The following is a 19518-nucleotide window of genomic DNA, read 5'->3' as shown; positions in this document are numbered from 1 at the left end:
AGTCCCAAACTTGGTTTTCATGCATAGAATCCATTTCGGACTTCATGGCTTCAAGCCATAAGGAGGAATTTGGACTAGAGATTGCGGTCTTGTAGGTGGCGGGCTCGTCACTTTCTATAAGCAATACATCAAGTGTTTCATCTTCTTCGATAAGTCCCACATATCGATCGGGATGTCGTATAACTCGGCCCGTTCTTCTAAGTGGAGGAGGGATAACTGCGTTAGACGACGAAGGAACATCTTCTTGCGTCTCTACCTCGGTTTGTGGCTCTTGAACTTCATCAAGTTCAAAATTTCTCCCACTCTATCTCTTAGAAATAAACTGATTTTCAAAGAAGACAGCCTCGCAAGACACAAACACTTTGTTTTCTTGAGGTTTATAGAAGTAGTAACCTCGTGAGGTCAAGGGGTAACCTACAAAGATGCATTTTTCGGATATTGGGGAAAGCTTATTGTCGTTCTTTATCTTGACGTAAGCATCACATCCCCAAATTTTCATGTAGGATATATTAGGAACTCTTCCCGTCCACATCTCATATGGAGTCTTTTCGGTGGTCTTTGTGGGACTATTGTTCAAAGATCTAATTGCGGTTTGAATCGCAAATCCCCAAAACGAGTTTGGTAACTCGGTTTGACTCATCATGGATCGAACCATATCAAGTAGGGTTCGATTTCTCCTTTCGGCAACACCATTGAGTTGTGGTGTTCCGGGTGGAGTAAGTTGTGATATAATACCACGACCTTTCAAGTGTGAATCGAATTCAAGGCTAAGATATTCTCCACCACGATCGGATCGTAGTGCCTTAATCCTTTTGTTCAATTGGTTCTCTACTTCGTTTTGAAATTCCTTGAATTTCTCAAACGCTTCACTCTTATGCTTCATTAAATAGATATACCCATATCTACTTAAATCATCGGTGAAGGTTATGAAGTAGTCATAATTTCCACGAGCGGTGATACTCATTGGTCCACACACATCGGTATGTATGAGTCCCAATAGTTCACTAGCTCGTGTCTCTTTACCACTAAAAGGATTACGAGTCATTTTGCCAAGTAGGCAATATTCGCATGTACCATATGATTGATAATCAAATGGTGTAATCACATTAGTAGAAATTAATCTTTTGATGCGATTCTCGTTTATGTGACCTAATCGACAATGCCAAATGAACGCTTCACTTGGGTCACTTAATTTGAGTTTCTTTGATTGAATGTTATAGATATCATTAGTCGGATTTGAGGTCTCTAAAATGTAAATGTCATTGATGGAAGAAGCTTGGCCTATAACCAAATCATTCCTTAAAATAGTACAACGATTGTTCTTAATGACAAAATAAAAACCGTCCATGTCTAGCATAGAGATTGAAATAATGTTTTTAGAGAGTGTAGGCACATAAAAACAATTATTTAAATACAACTCAAATCCATTAGGCAAAGCTAAAACATAAGTTCCTTTGGATTCGGCCGCTACTCGAGCTCCATTTCCAAGGCGTAGATCCACATCTCCCTTGCTAAGCCTCTTCACATCTCTTAAACCCTGTAAATGATTAAAAAGGTGAGAACCACAACCGGTATCTAGTACCCATGTCGTAGTGGAAGTATAATTTATATCAATAACATAAATTTCTTTAGGAATTATACCTTTTGGAACGATGATTCCTTCCCTTATATTTCGCAAATATACGGGACAATTCCTAAGCCAATGTCCCATGCCATAGCAATAATGGCACTCATCATTAACTTGCTTGAAGTTTTTGATTTTCTTTCCCTTCTTCTTGAACTTTTTGCCCTTTGAAGCAAGAACTTGATTGCTTGAGCTCCCACTAGTTTTGGCATATTTATCTTCCAGAGACAAAGACCCTATAGATTGCATGATGTAGTCTTCCTGAGACGGGCTCACACGAGATCTAGTAGTAGTAGGTGGTTTAGAAGAGGTGATGAAGTTAAGGTTTCCATCCGAACCTATCCCAAAATGAAGTTCTCTAGTAGTGTCGAAATCATTATTGGAGCAAACGTCGTCAAAAACATTGTGGTAAGACTCAATAGTTATTGGTGCGGTAGCATTTGATGGATTCATTGTAATGAACTACAAATATGGAGGAAAAGGAAATATTAACATTTGTCTTTTAATATCATACTTGTAAATAATTAACAAGATATGAGCATTTATATAGTGACCTCTACCCAACTATAATAAATGATTCCAAGACCCAAATTCATATTAACTTGGGCACGGTGTGGCCGATAAAACCCTTATCAATATAACTCGGTGGATTAACGTTTTAATCGATTCTACTTTTAGAACTCTTGGTCGATAATATTACATTAACATTTATCTTTAGCCCAAAACACATTCAACAAGGGCACGGTGTGGCCGATAAAACCCTTATCGAAAAACTTTTGTTGAGTTCAATCCAAATTTCGAATAAATGTGTCCATGATCCAAACCCACATTAACTTGGGCACGGTGTGGCCGATAAAACCCTCATCAACATGACTTCGGTGGATAGACATTTATCACCCACTTCCCCTACGTAACAAGGTTTGTACCCCAGTGTGGCCGAGTGCACTCCCTCACGAAATAGGTTTTCATGGTTTCTACTCTTTGGTAAGGCTATGTCTCAATTGACTGTTTTAGCGAGAGGTCATGTCAATTTATTATCTATCACGTTTTAAGTGATCTAAAGCGGTGAATTACGATAATTTTAATTGACACGGTCGATAAACTCGATAAAATGATAATGCATGTTTAGTTATGGCGATTTAGCGATGTATGCAACATATAAATAAAATGCAAAGAATAAAAAAAATCCTAGTATGGCCTTCCTAAAAATAGAAAAACTATTTAACTATTACATATTCGGAAACCAACTCCATTGGTCCCTTGAACTTCGGTTGTGGCACGCATCTCGAGGTAACACCGTCTTTATGTATCGCCTTCTTGAATGACACCGTCTTCAAGGAACTCCGGTAAAATAAATTACATAACAAATTACATAATTTCCTATTATACATTTGTAATTAAAATAAAAATAAATCTATTAAATTACAAAACGGTGATACGAGATCACAATAAATTACAACCGAATCGATATTCCCATACATTTCGGGTAATACCAATTAAAAACTAAGGCCATACTAAGTAAAATTACATAATTCAAAAATTACATAAAATAAAAATTATGACAATCATAAATAAAATGCAGCATTATAATATGTATGAACATGCCCAATTTTATGCTAAATCGCCTTTAAGGAGCCAATATCGTATATTACACGGTTTTTACGGATTTGCGTGATTCAACGTTTTATAATCACAAAAATTACAAAAATTCATATTTATGCACAAGTTAATTACCCTAACTTTTTAGGACTCAAAGTTAGTCTTCACTAATTACTTGACTATAATTAACTCATATTTCTTAAAATTGTTCATTAATGGACTTAAAATTACAATAAAATGCTATAAACTTCAAATAAATCACAAAAATTCAAATAAATTCAAAAATTTGAAATTTAAACTTATAAACATTCTGGAAAAATACCATGACACTCATAATGTTCAAAAACTTAGGTTAAAATTTCGTAAAATTATCGAAAAAACTATGTTGCGGTTTATCGGATTTAACAATAAAATCATAAGAACATGAGAAAAAATATATTCACCAAATTTTCAATTTTAGATCTGAAAAGATAATAAAATGCAACATGTGACGTTTTTCCTTAGTCATGGAGTATGTTTTAGCAATTATTTACTAATTAAGTCACTATTTATGCAATTTTTTCATCAAAAATTCATAAATCATGCATAAAGACTTCAATATAGCCTATTATTTTACACACATCTTGTAAAATTGTATGTGACAACATACTAAATTTCTATGACCAGATTCGAAATTTATCTCATATTAACCTATTTTTCATCTAAATCCGATTTTAAACATGAATAACCCATTTTTCAAGCATAAGAACTCCAAAAATTATGAAAATTTACAGGTCATCTTAAAATAATACATGTGATAACATATCCAAAAATCACTGGAAAATTCGAAGCTTAGCTAATTTTAGTCCGAAAATGACATTTTAATCATAAAATCACATTTTTAATGCCATTACATTATAAGATGAACAATAAAAATCCATAAAATAACCAAAATATCCTAAAAACATTTTAGGACCAGAAACTTAACATGCATAAATTTATTTCGTGATATATCATAATAACACAATTTTAACAAGTTTTATATGTTAATCGTATAACTCGGAAAAACGTTTAACCGATTTGCATGCAAACAACCAAGGCTCTTGATACCGCTTGTTAGAAATCTAGATCTCTATACTAAACATATTCATATATGTTTTATGTTAATATAGTCATAATGTAACGCCCCGTAAATTTCGGACCGTTAATATATTTCGAAAATAATTAATTAATCAAGTAAAATTTGACAATAATGTATTTAAAGTAAAAATAATTCAAAGAAATATAATTTTATTATATTTTGAAGAAAAATATTTATTTTGATAGTTTTGAAATGTTTAAAAATAGTTTAAACCGTGTAAAATCTTTTATTTTGAAATAAGGGCGTATCGGGGGGAAAATGACAATTCGTTTGAACGTTGGGTAAACGAATTTGGAAGTGGGTCGTATGAATACTCAATTTTATTGTAATCTTGTATTTAAAGACTTTGGTCTTGAGGGAATTTGCATTTGACTTACGGATTTAATTATTATTGAAACGAGTCAAAACCGACTCGTAAAAATCCCGACTAAAAATCCCGCACCTCCTTTTCTCCTTTCCTCTTCCCTTCCCCGCATGACCAGCCCCTTCCCCCTTCATTTTTTCTGATTTTCTCCATCATCTTCAATAATAACTCAAAAACACCATTTTTCATCATTTCTAGCTCAAAATCGTCATAAATCCTTCGTTTCTTGTCCGTTTTTCGCGAAATTTACCTTTCCGGAATCCCCTCGCCACGATCTACGACTTAGTATGTTCTAATTTCAGTTTTCATTAAGTTATTTTAAGATCAAATTTCGGAATTTTCGGTTTATATGCTTATTACTGTGTTTTAATTGTTTATTTAGGTGAAAGATTGGAAGACGAGTTCGGGGATTCGTATATTGTAGAGGATAGCGGCTAGTGTCATTAGGGTTTGGGTTTTCAAGGTGTTAATTGCTCTTTTTCTAGCTTAAGGTAACATATTTCGAGTTACTCGACGAAAGATCGTCACATGTTTTTGATTTTTGTATGTTTGGTGAATTTTTGTTTGAATAATAGTTTTCACTTGTTAAAATTAAGTTGCATGCAAGCTTAAATTATACCTTTTGTTAGTTTAAATTATCAAAATTGAATTTGGGACGATTAATTAATGTTCAGTCGGTCTTATAATGTATAAAAATGAACCAAAAAGAGGAGAAATGGTGCGGCAATGGCCGGCAACAGAAATGGCAGCCCACGGCAGCCCCGGCCGGTCTTGGGGTTGGCCCGGGTTGGTCCGTGCTTGTTTCGCGGGTTTTCGTACAATCTTGGTCTTTTCGGGTTAATTAATATTAGAATAGTATAAGTAACAAAAGGGTAGTAATTTGAATTGAAGCATACTAGTAACAAAAATTATGTTAATGAAAAAATTGTGCTTATATTAATAGTTATCACATGTTAGGATAGTTTACAAAATGAATTTGTAAATAATAGGCTCAGAATGAATTGTATAGGGATAATTGTAATGCTTTGTTGATTGTGCCGAAACCTGAGCCTTAGTCCCTTTGACTGATGCGATGTCAGTTAATTGAGTGATTGGTCAGCCGCAATTTGACCCGTACTGCGCGGGGGCTGGGGTTGCGGGTAAAAATTCGGTTGAATGAATTAGATAATCGGCCTTTTTCTTGTTTTAGGCCATTTATTATATCTCTATTTCACATGTGTAGTTGGTTGAATTTAAATAGCTTCTTATTTTGTAGTAATGGCCCTAGATTCCCCTAAAGCCTTTAATATTTTTAAAATTGCTAGAATTTGAAGTTAGTATTGAATTCTTATTGAGGAACTGTTGGGATTGTATGCTGTAAATAGACATTTATATAGCTTTCACATGATAGAATGTTAGAATTTATGTTGGTAAGTAGGACTTTTTGCCCTCTTAAGGTTAAGTGGGTGTCATACTTGACTTATGTGGTGAGTCTTGGGTGGTGTGGGCTAAAATATTCAAGCTGGGACTAGCTGTGACTAGGTCCTAGGTGAGTATTTCGGCCTTCATCATAGATAGGTCTTTATAGTCTTTGACGAGTATATGTTCACTGCTTGATAGCCTTTGTGTTCCTGACTAGTGGATGTTTATCCAAGTTGGGGCATGACCTCAGGTACTTATTTTGATAGTATGGGGTCAGCTTAAGTACTAGCCGACCCTTCGGTGGTGTCCTTAGGGTACTCACTTCACTTTGTTTTAAAAAAAGTTGTGAGTCTTGGGTGCGGTGGTGTGTATCCGCATGTCTAGGTCTCTTGATTTTAGGCTAGGGTTGTGTTGTCTCTTGGCCATGTTTTCTTAATAGTAACCGCTGAGCCAAGATACCGGTTCGATTACCTTCCCTACCTCGTGGTATAGACTTGAGTTACAAAGTGACTATTGACGGTGCTAAGAACTTATGCCTGTATTTGATATATTGCCCTTTCTTGTTTGATGATTCTATGAATCATAGAAGGTGAGATGCAAGCCGGCTATGGTTGATAGAGTTTGGATTACAATTTGTTATATGATTCACATGATAGTTAGTTGGGTCAGTTTAGGGGTCATTTGTTAGAATACATGATAAGTAAATGGTTTATCAAATTGTTTACATGTTACACTACATGTTACATTAATTTTGACGATTCGTGGCTGGGAGGACTCGAAGTTACTCCCCACTGAATTGTGGCTTTCGTGTTTGTATAAAATGCGATTGACAGGTTGTTGATGCTAGTTGGGGTCACAGACGGCTAGTGACCAAGGAACCTTGGACCTAGTTTTGGCTATTTTATTAGTAAACCTTTTACACTTTTGGTTTGTATATAATTCGAAGGGACATATGTCTCCCTTTCTATTTTTGGTTTGTATCCTTATATTTCCGCGTCTTTAGTTATATATGTAAGTTAGTTTATCAGCTGTTGCAGGGTTATGACATTCTTCTTGAGTTGGAATTGGTTGTGAATGGTTTAGTTAGAAAATTTTTTGAAATTGCAGGTTTTGGACTAGTTGAACCATTTACAAACATATCCTACCAGTTTTTCTGTAGAATTTACGTATATAATTAAGGCTAGATTTAAGGGTGTCACACATAAAATTAAATGGTGATCTTATGCATGCAAACAAAATTAAAAGGAAGAAATCTTTATTCTTACATTGGTATTTTCGGATCTTAAGGGCACAAGAGAGTTCTCCTACTCTCTTGTTCTTGAGCTCTCCTCAAATGGATGAACAAAGGACTCAAGTATAGAATCCCTCCCAAGGAATAATACCCAAGACAAACTCTTAATAAAATTAATATTATTAATACTAGAATAACATTAATTTAAATAAAATGACCCAAAAATATTTTGGTCCTCTTTGGATTTCGGTTAAGAGGAAGAGGAGGAAGGAAGAAAATATTTTATCTCTCTAAAATATTTTCTGATGATAAATGAATGAATAAAAATAATCACACACTTTTGCATGTAGTGAATGATGGATTTTTAAGCAAAAGACCCTTGGCTCTTTACAAGGGGAAACCGGGTAGGAGGGTGGGAGGAAGGCCAATGCGTGAGCTTGGTGCTCTTCACAAGAGGCACTAGGTTTGCATGCCTAGTTATAGAAAATAATCATATCTTCCACTAACTTAATTAACATAATATGAATTGTTAATCACACCCAATATTTCGGTCCATTAGAAGATAAAATGGATTCCATTTTATCTTTGTCAATTTGTCAATTTGTCACATGTCACATGTCATGTAAAATTGTTATGTATTTTTAACATATTAAAAATCAACGCATTAATAAAAATACGTCATATACAAAATCGACTTGGTAATTCACAATTACTTGTACCAAAATAATTTACCAATTATAAATCACAACTTCTTGTATTTATAATAAATTATTCATTCAATTTCAATTGTTTCCTTAAACAATAATTTCATCCAATTAATAAAACAATTCGATCACTTAGACCGTATCTTATTTAATCAGATTATAATGAGATACGTAAATTTACTTCCAAAATCGTCCGTCAATATTTTAAGTAATTTAATTAACTCGTAACGTTATACGATTAATTAAATGATCAATTAAGAGTATTATCCTTTAGGTATGACCTAGGGGATGAACTGATCACCACCGTCGCACGACAGTAATGTCAAACTCTAGTCAGCCAATCATTACCGTTATGTGTGGACCAGTTGACAGTAAAAATACTTCCCAATTGTATTCTTTAAAATGAGATTTAAACATGTGATCATCATGATCAACAGTTGTGATCGCATTATTGTCGGAGGACACATATTCCAACAATGTATTCTTAAAATGAGATTTAAACATGTGATCATCATGATCGACAGTTGTGATCGCATTATTGTCGGAGGACACTTATTCCAACAATCTCCCACTTGTCCTCGACAAGTGTACGTCACCAATTCTCTTGTCCTATTACTATCTCCCACTCAATGCAAGGTGTCTTTCAGATCGTACTTGCAAGTGATCATATCGAGTGGTTTCCTCGATCTTGAGAATAACCGATTGACCGGAGTTATCTACCATAGATACCTTCCGAGCGTGGCCACGCATTTCCAGTTCATTACTCCTCGAGTGGCCCTGAGATATTATTTTAACCCTGACAAGGGGGTGGACAATTCCTATCGCACTATTCCCTTCGACTAGCCACAGCCATCATAACCCAAAATATGCCCATTTGACCTCATTTACAAAGGTCGTAGTAACATAAATCAAAGTTAATCTGAAACTGTGCCACCTTAGGCGAACAGTCTTTAGTCAAAAGAATCGACTCATTAGAATACTATAGTAGCTCTCGCCACGACCAGGCTATATAAATTTGTCAGAACTCTATAAGCAGTCATAAGGCCCAACAAAGTGTTCCTAACAGTCTGCCTATGTGATCGACTAGTCATCTCACATGACTCTATGGCACTTGAACTTGCCATCAATCGCATCACACTCTAGTCACTTCGAGACGTCACCTCATACAAGTGACTATGGGCGAATACCATGTTAATCCGGGTTCACTTTAACGGGGTTCAATATTGTCTCTACAACCTGTTTGGATGTAACAAAGTATAAAAGGAGTTTTCAGATTTAAAAACTCGAACGACAAATGTAATTATCACATATGAATAGTCAATACCTGATTACTACTTCATATTTTTATAATCCACTTTCATCTTATATGTAGTTTTTCATCTCAATGCAATTGAAATGACATATGACATGACTCATCATGTTAAGCCCATGAGAAGGCTTTAGTAGGTTTTATCAACTTCTTGTACCTTACTCAACCTTACTACATACTCGTTTTCCTTTGTAATGTATACATTTGCATTACAAAACTTTATGAGTACGTGTCTAGATCCAATCTAGACATAAGCTCTCTAGCCTTAGAATAGCTCCCACTGTTTTCACAGTGTGCGGGATCCATCCTCTTGCACATCTCATGATTGCAAGTGTACTCAATTTCCGTTGTAAGCATCTCTCATTGTTCTTTATTGCCTAGAACAATTATAGCAAATCTATTTCTTAAATAACATAGCCACAATGGTTCCTTAACCATCTTTAGGTGTTTCGAATACGGTTTTTGTCCGAAACCTTATGCAATCTCAACAGTTATTAGTGTAAGCCCTTACACAAATTTGTGAATTTGCATTAAAAACACTTAACTTTGCATCTTTAATGCTTCTTTAAGCACTTAAGAATAAAATATATGGCTATTTGGTAACTATTACTTAAATTCGATTTTGAAACAATTCATCATACTCAAAGTATATGAAGTGTTATACATCATTACTCATTTAATTGATCCGGTAGCAGAAGCAAATGGAATCAATCAAATATGTTCAACTTGATTGAACTAATCATGAATCTTATCAATGTCTCATAATGAAACACAATCCCTAAGAAGATCCAAATAGACTTAAGCATTTCAACTAGTGCAAAACCCTTTGCCACCAATCAAACTTTGATATCTAACAATTCACTTGGAATTTATTTCCGATATTCATGGCCCTAGGCCGTGTATTGAGTTGTGACTTAAACACTCTCATGTAAGTCATATATTAATTACTTTCCAGAAGTAACTTGAGTCAAACAATTTCTTTGTAAGTTGTAAGCTCTTTACTTTCTTAAAAGTAGCTTGAATTCATCATCTTCGACAAGTGACGAATTTAACCTCCTAGGTTTCAAAGAAACAACATCATGTAGCCAAGAAAATACAGTTTCTTGCCACATACAATTTCAAACAATTTTTGACATAATTCTTTTGTGGCTCTTGTATATTTTCTCCCACTCTGTCTTCTACAAATAAACTTGTATTCTAGAAAGACAGCGTCACGAGCCACAAACCCGTTGTACTCGTGATTATTGTAAGGAAAAATGAGCATTTGTTTCTTGTGAAAGCTTACAAGCATGGTACCCTACCATTTCATATCTCATATGATTCGTTTTAGATTTAGTGGAAAAATAATTTAGAAAAAATGATAAAATCCCCAAAAGGATCAAGTAACTCAAAGTAACTTGATTAAGGTTCAAACTATATCGAATAGGGTTTGATTTCATTATCCAACCACACATTATCCCATAATGTGTGCTAAGAGAGATTAATTTGTGATACTATATCACATTTCATTTGGATTATATCAAAGTCTTCACTTTGATAATCCCATCACGACTAGATCGTGATTTATGGAACTCTTTGAACTTTTTCAAAGATTTCTCTATTTACCTTATTAAGTAAACACATTAGTGTCAACTTAAATTGTTGGTAAAAGAAAATGATTAACCTATTCTGGATCAATGATTTACAACCTCGATCTCCTTTTCAACCAAAAGCACGAGACATCTTTCTTTGAATACAAGATACGCATATACCATAAGATTAACAATCTAATGGTTCCAAGAGTACTCGATAACTCTTTGCGTTCATCATTCCAGAATTTAAGGTTTAATCTTTGGTTATCAATTTGAGTCTTGTATCATCTACATGATATGTCATTCTAGTTTGGTTTAGAATATAATCACCTTGATATTAGGCTAGCCATATATCAAATCATGGTGTATAGGGTCACAAAAGTGAAACCATTTTTGTATCTTAACAAGTTTATATTCTTAATTAGAGTTTACGCACTTAATAGTCATATTAAGTACAACTTTAAACCCAAAAACTAGATTGAGTACACAATGACTCTATCTCTCAACATCATTGTGGCTAGTCGTCATATTCTAATCATCCTATGTATCAAATACAATGATGAAAACCACCACGGGTTTCTAATATTGACGAAGTTGTATTAGCAAAATTTATGTCAATCAAATAAACATTTAAAGGAGAAGGTCTCATTAGATGTCCCACAACTAACTTGTTGATTCATCAATAATTTGGGGTAGTTTCCTTTCTAGCGTCCAACAATTAAGACAATGGAAACTTTATTGGTCGGGATTGATAGGTTTAGTATCGTTATTCTCAATAACTTAACTATTACCATTACCTTGTATCAATTATGTTCTAATTTTACTTCTTAGAACCTCGTCCTTTTCTTAACGGTTTAAGAGAATGCTCCCACTCATTTCAATGAGTCTTTTCTAAGCAAAATTGAAATTCATGAAGACTACTCTTCAATTTATTCGTTTAGTCTTAAAACTTTTATTGAAGTGGTTGCAGTATTTTGGTCAATTACGATTTCTAACAAATCTAGTCACCAAAATGATTTAACATACTTAACTCAATTAAGCACATGAGAAACAATTCATTGTAAATAGATATGTTAGTCAAAAATCAAAAACCCTTTTGATCACGGATAACTTTCATCTATACTCTTCATAAGAGATCCTTCCAATGGATAATACGAGGTTTTTTTTAGAAGAAAAATCATATTTGTCTTTAGTTACGATGTTTTAATGGAGATTTGAATCGAAATCATATCGTATATAAATTGTGGTGAAGAAATAGAACGATGCAAACGATGCGACAACGGAATGATGAAAACTAACATTTATCGTCATAATAATACTTGTAAATAATTTAACAAGTTATGAGCATTTATATAGTGACCTCAACCCAACTATTATAAATGATTCCAAGATCCAAATTCATATTAACTTGGGCACGGTGTAGCCGATTCATCCCTTATCAATATAACTCGGTGGATTAACTCTTTAATCGATTCTACTTTTAGAACTCTTGTGTAGATACCTCATTTCTGCACCTTCCGCAAACCACCCGGTGATGATTGGGCCGCATGTTTGCTACGCGGAACGATTTGTGACAGTTCGTAAGTTTATCGTCAAGTGATTGCTCAAACATTAATATCTACCTCTTAGTTGTCATCTACGTGCCGATACGGTCGTTTTGACAGTAATTAGAGTACATTTGGAGTCCGGGCCTAAAACCGTCTTCATTTTCTGATAACCGTTAAATCCCGAGTCAGAATGTTCTGGAATGTTCCGGATATTTCTATTCCATATTTTTATAAGTATTCCACAATCTTTATCTTTTGGTAAACAATTTCCCGTAATATTCACATTAAATATTAAGAAAAACCGAATTATCTCTTTATTCCATAATTTAAAGACGGAAATTTTGCTTTCGCAGGAGGAAACCACTTGGGAACAGACGCAGCAGGTGCTGCGCCTCTTCCCAGAGACGCAGTGGCTGCTGCGCCTCTTCCCAGGCCCTTTTCTGCGTATTTCTCGTATCTTTTTCATATCTTTCCGAGATTCACTTCCAAAGACTCTCTGAAAACCCTATTCCTTCACGTGATTAGTATAAATAGGAGCCTTCGCTCCTCATATTTCTCACGCGAGTGTCCGCCCTTCTCTTCTCCCTTTGCATTCTTGACCTTTGTTCTTACTTTTTGGCGTCTACGTGCTTCAACTTTCGACCACGTAAGCTCGGATCCTTCTGAGTACCAGCCTCGTTTGCATGACCGACCAATTTGACCAACTCCACAATCAATCAACTTAATTAATCTAACCGTTTTCCTCTTACGAGGGCACTTTCTTTACATTCGCGTCGAGCATCGCTAATCGATATCTTAGTCCTTCTCGTTTCGTCAACATGTAAGTCTGAGGGTGTATAATCTCTCTTTTATTTATTGTATTTTAATTATTGTATCACAATTGTAAGGTTTATGTCGAAAATACGTTTCAAAACCAATTTCTAAAACCATGCTTTAAAACCTCTTTTTACGGATTTCCAGTAGATAACCGTCGAGAAAGGACGCAGCAACTGCTGCGCCTCTTCGAAGGAGCGCAGTTCCTGCTGCGCCTCTTCGTGAGGCTGCTGCAGTTCCTGCTTCCTTTCTTCTTCCTTCGTCCTCTGTAATTCGTTTTCAAATTGTTTGTTTACGTTTGTTCTTCAATCCTATGATAGGATAGCATAATAATTCACATGTATATTATTCATCATTCATTAGCATATATAATTCATTATAAATCCGACTTAAATCCCAAATAATCCAATATTTGCGGGTTTTCGTCATTAGATTCAATCCGGGATGTAGGAATTCGATTTGTTCATATTGAATTTCTGGAATTCGATCTTTGATATATTTTCATCAGTCTTTTGTCATATTCGTCATTAATTTGTCACTTATTTGTCATGTTTAACCTATTTAGTTCACCTATGTCACTAATCAATCTTTCATCCATGTAATTAATTCGTTTAATTCCGTCTCATCCATGTTTTGTTGTTTTCATGACCCATCAATCACATGTAATTAATCTAATAATCACTTTCATCCGAGTAAATAATTTAATCCATCATTAAAATTCACCAACGATATTAACAGCATGCAATTCCGGCTTCACAACCAGAATTCAGGTCAGCAACAGACGCAGCAACTGCTGCGCCTATTCCAAGTTGAATTCTGTTCCTGAACTCCCGTTTTTGCCTAGACCTAGTTTAATTAGCTTACGTATAATTAACTATTAATCGTATTATCACTTTCTGTTTTGTTCGTTAATTCTTTCTTTTATTCTTTTTTCTCAAATTATTCGTTTTAAAGGTATTTTCGACATAAATCGCCTAATCCATTGTAATTATTCCAATTTTCATTATTGTATTTTATAATTATTGTATTTCTTTTATTGCTTAAATGTTTTCACATGTAATTGAACTTAAATCCAACTTCGACTTAATTGTATGCTAATTACGTGTTAACCGACTTAGTCTAATCTTCACATGTTAGGATTAAAACTTGGATGTTGCATTGCATGCATATAACCGATGATATATCAAGTACGAATAACTTCCCTAATCATTAGTAGAGGCCGCTATCGAGGCGGGCGGGATTAGGTGTTCGATCAAAAGAGCTTCCTAATACGTACCTCACCCCTTACTCTAGATCTCCGTGAACACCCGTGTTCATTGGCATCCACGAGAGTCATTCTAGACATAGAATGCTAAGGGTAATGATTGCTTAGTGTTCATGTCTTTACTTTGTGTCTTGACATGACGCGAGGTACTCGAACGGTTCCAATTTCCCATAAAAATTGGTGGCGACTCCATACAAAAATGCAAACGCTTGTTTCTCTCCTCTCCCAAGCGCCCCCGTGGGCCCCCGCTGTCCACAGTTTGGCGACTTCGCTGGGGATAATACACTTACGTGTAGCAAGGGTGAAACTTGAACTAGGTTAGGGAATAGTTTGTACAAGACAATTGTCGGTTTTCATAACTCGGTCTTCCTAGACCGTTTTATTCGGCCTTCCTAGGCCCAACCCAACCCATTCGACCAATCGTCCCGTCTAAACGGTCCTAATTCTTATTTGGGCCTAAGGATGGATAGCGATTGACGTCATCCATACCATGATGCTTACTCTTGTTTGTATCAAGGGTCTTCACTACTTGAGGAAATGGACTAGGAATCGGCCTTACTCTTGTTTGGTACGAGCCTCTCCAAAGACTTCGGGTTTGATGGTTCGGTATGGCAACCCACCCTTTAAACCAAAACCCTTTTAAATGCACTCAGCATCCCGTTATAATGCTTGTATAAATGTTTGTACCTTACGTGATCACCATTTCTAAACAAAACCATGACGATTTTTTTCAAAAATAAAAAAACCCATTTTCAAATAAAAATTTCGAAATAGGCCTTCAATTAGCGCAAAATCCAGTCAAAACTCTGTCCGTTTGTCGTGTCAAAATTCGGGCCACAAGCCCATTTCAAGACCTCACTTTGAGTCCACTCCTACAACTACACTATAGTTGACTAGGACACACATTTTCAAAAACATTGTCTTCCTTCAAAGCTCACTCAACACAAGTGGCACACACCCACTTCATGAGTCAAAACATTTCTTCTTTTAGCAAGTGTGTTAGAATGGTCGATCGTGTTTTGATTCGTCGCCGATCTCTTATCCAATTTTCAAGATGCCTGGATCCAGCAAAACAAACCTCCACCAACTTCAAGATGGTAATGATCGAATCCTAGCCGCGCTAGCCCAAATGCAAGTTACCCAAGACCAAGTCTATGACCGCCTTGAGCTCATCGAGGGCCGTATCTATGCCGTAGAGGGAAGGTTGCCTCCGCATGAAAGTGAAGTACTAGGTGACTCCGATAATGAATCCAAGGATGAAAATCCTCTCATGGGGATGACTGTAGCTGAGAAAAGACTCCAATACTTAGAGGAGCAATTGATGTACCTTAAGGGGGATGACATTTATAGGGAGAACAATCGCAAGTATGAGGCCGTCAATTCCAAATTGCCAACCAACTTCAATATGACGGATATCCCTAAATTCAAGGGGCACGAGAACCCTTTGAACCACATCCGTGCCTTCAAGGATTACATGTCTATCAAAGGCATCAAACCCGAGATGTTCTTAAGGATCTTTCCTTCATCTCTCGACACCATCCCGAAGCAATGGTTCTACTCTTTAGACCACAAGAAGGTTGCTACTTGGGAAGATGCTGCAATCGAGTTTTCTAAACAATATGCGGATAATGCCGAGATCCAAGTTAACATGCGCACTCTAGAGGTTCTTACCCAAAATGACAAAGAAGGATTCACCGACTTCCTAAGTAGGTGGAGGAAGACTAGCACCCAACTAGTTGAACGCCCGGATGAGGCTACCCTTGTGGAGAAGTTCGTGGACAATCTCAAACCCATCTATGCCAACCATTTGAGATATCAAAACATCAAAAGTTTTAAGGACTTAACCGTACTAGGGACAAGGATTGAAGATGACATCCGTAAAGGGCTCTTGCCCAAAACGGTAGGTCGAGGATACCAAGGCTCAACGAGTCGTTCATATGGCTCCACTAGCAAGACCGACGAGGTTAGCCTTCTCGAGCCATCCAAGAAAAGCACCCCACCAAGGAAATTCACAAATCTTGGGGATACTTACTCCAACGCTCTAAACAGGTTAATGAAACAAGGCAAACTCCAACCCATTGGACCTACTCCCGAACCCGAAAGGAAATCCAAATTCTGGGACGAGAACTCGTACTGTGAATACCATAGGGGCAAAGGACACGACACAGAAAATGCTACAAGTTGAAAAATGTGCTTCAAGACATGATTGAAGATGGTCGATTGCCAATACCGCCGGGAGGTAAGCCCAACAACACTCAGAATCCTCTTGGAGTTCTAGTGATTACAAGTGATGAACCTACCTTAGATTGCTCACACCTCATTTCTCCAATCGAAAATGAAATCTATGCAATCGAGGATGAAGGGTTCTACTCTACTATCTCCCCTACCATTCCCGACTTCATCACATGGGCAAGGAGTGTAGATAGACAAGTTTGGGAATTACAAAATATGGTGACAACTCTACATGATCCCAACATGACGCCTAAGGAGCATGTGCCACTAATCTTCTCTCAAAATGCTACTATGCAAGAAGTAGTCACCGTGGTTGATAAACTAGTTGACCAAATCATACGACTAGAAGATGAAATCATGAGAATGAGAGAACTAACTGCAATCAATGGAGTTTGGGCCGACGATGATGAGGACGAGTATCTCATTGAAAACTCCCTAGTCAAGGAAATAGTCCAAAATGGTGAAGACCAAGATGTGGACCACCTAACTCGTTCGGGTCGTCCATATCAAAGCACTACTCAAAACGGTCCAACCAACGTTGTCACATCAAATGATAACGAAGAGGACTCCACTGACCATTTCCTCAAGCAATTACAGAAGACGAAGGCTGATCTTTCAGTCTGGGAATTAGTAGCAAGCTCATTCCCACATCGCCAAGCTTTACTGCAAGCTTTGGCCAAACTAAATGTAGCACATAACTCGACACCTGAAGATGTAGTCAACTTGGTCTTCCAAGAATCACCAAAGTTAAGTAATCCTATTACTTTCTCAGACGAAGATTTGCCACCTTTTGGTAGATGATGGCTCCGCGGTCAACGTCATACCCCTCAAAACGGCATATAAACTAGGCATGAAAGAGTCGGATTGGACCCCCACCAATCAAGGTGTGCGTGCATATGATGGTACACGACGAAATGTGGTAGGACTTGTTAACCTAACCGTAGCCACAGGGCCAATTGAACGAAAGGTTAACTTCCAAATTGTGGACATTGAAGCTTCCTTCAACATACTTCAAGGAAGGTCGTGGATTCACGCTTCCAAAGCGGTAACATCCACCCTTCATCAAAAGATAAAAATCCCACTAAATGGCAAAGTAGTGACGATCACTTCGTCACCCATCAAGGCAATAATCGAAAAACAGTCGAACAATCAAGTCCTTGCAGATCCCGTATACGAACTTGGGGGCTTCCAAAGTGTAAGTGTCATAGAAAGTGAGTTGGCACCCTTATACTATGATCCCTACTCCAACTTGGTGGTCAACCACATGCTCAAAACCCAGGGATACTTCCCTGGAATGCCTTTAAACCCTACTCGAAGAAACTCATTCGCACCATATAAGGAAGGCAACTCCAAGAGGATACCACTTGGACTAGGGTACAAACCCACTAAAGAAGAATTTCTCGAAATGCTCGCTCAAGTCCAAAACCGTAAGCATGTAGGAGTCCAAATGAGACCCTATCTCCCGACTTTAAATAGGTACTTTGTTCAAGAAGGAAGTCTAGAACTCTTTCACGGATTTCCCGAGCCTTGGCATTATCTCGAGAGGAAGCTAGCCGGAATCGAGATCTTTCACGATTGCTACTTTATCCCTCCAGAAACGGTTCCTACCGTCAAAACCCGTCAAGCACCTTGCTTAGACAAACAAGCCGTTAGCCTGTTGTTCGGAGAAGATTGATTTGTTAGGGCCGCGGAGGATAAGATCATTACCATGATACTTCAAGACGATCACTTCAATCCCACTGCATTAATCACAGAAACCAACGCAAGACAGCAGAAAGGATGGAGAAAATCAATCAAGTGGACCAACAATCAAGGAAGACTCTTCAAGCTCACCACTGGAGAAGGAGAGATGTTCAAAGGAGAACCAGAAGACGATGAGTTCGAGTCGGAGTCGGAGTCAGAGTCGTAGTCTAGAGAAGTCATTAGAGAGTCTCCTCCTGTCGTCATCCCCACTCCCTTTGTTTCTCCTAGCTTAGCCTCGAGTAGTTACAGTAGTTCGGGAAATGCCCCAACCACTGTCCCTTTGCCGCCACTGACCATGGATCAGTTGGCTTCTTTGTTTCAACTCTACTCAAATTTTAATATGAATAAATCAGGTTCTGCTTACTCTTTGTGTTATCTTGAGTGCAATTCTGTTTACAATGATACTGAGGATGACCAAGACCCAGACTCGATCGAAATACCTCCCTACATAGCCAAAGAAATACTACAGGAAGGGAAAGGGGGACCAGTAATAGAAGACACCGAACCCATCAATGTAGGAACCGAACTAGAACCCCAAGAACTTAGGATAGGGACTACTTGAGCTCTAGCAAAAGGGCCGATTTCATAGACCTCCTAAACGAATTCAAAGACGTTTTCGCTTGGTCCTACAAAGACATGCCAGGGATCAACAGGGATATCGCTGAACATAGGATTCCAATTAAGCCAGGTTTCAAACCTGTGAAACAGAAGCTTCGACGAATGAGGACAGAATGGGCTCTCAAGATTAAGGAAGAAGTTGACAAACAATTCAAAGCCGGGTTCATCAAAGTTTCCGAGTATTCTGACTGGGTAGCCAACATAGTACCCGTACCCAAAAAGGATGGGAGAATCCGTGTTTGTGTTGACTTTAGGGACTTGAACAAAGCAAGTCCAAAAGATGACTTCCCTCTACCTCACATCGACATATTGGTGGACAATACTGCAGACCACGCGTTACTATCCTTCATGGATGGATATGCGGGTTATAATCAAATC

The sequence above is a fragment of the Silene latifolia genome, chromosome 2 (genome assembly GCF_048544455.1).
Source record: "Silene latifolia isolate original U9 population chromosome 2, ASM4854445v1, whole genome shotgun sequence".
NCBI lineage: Eukaryota > Viridiplantae > Streptophyta > Magnoliopsida > Caryophyllales > Caryophyllaceae > Silene > Silene latifolia.
The sequence above is the reverse complement of the archived record's forward strand: the minus strand, read 5'-3'. Positions refer to the sequence as shown.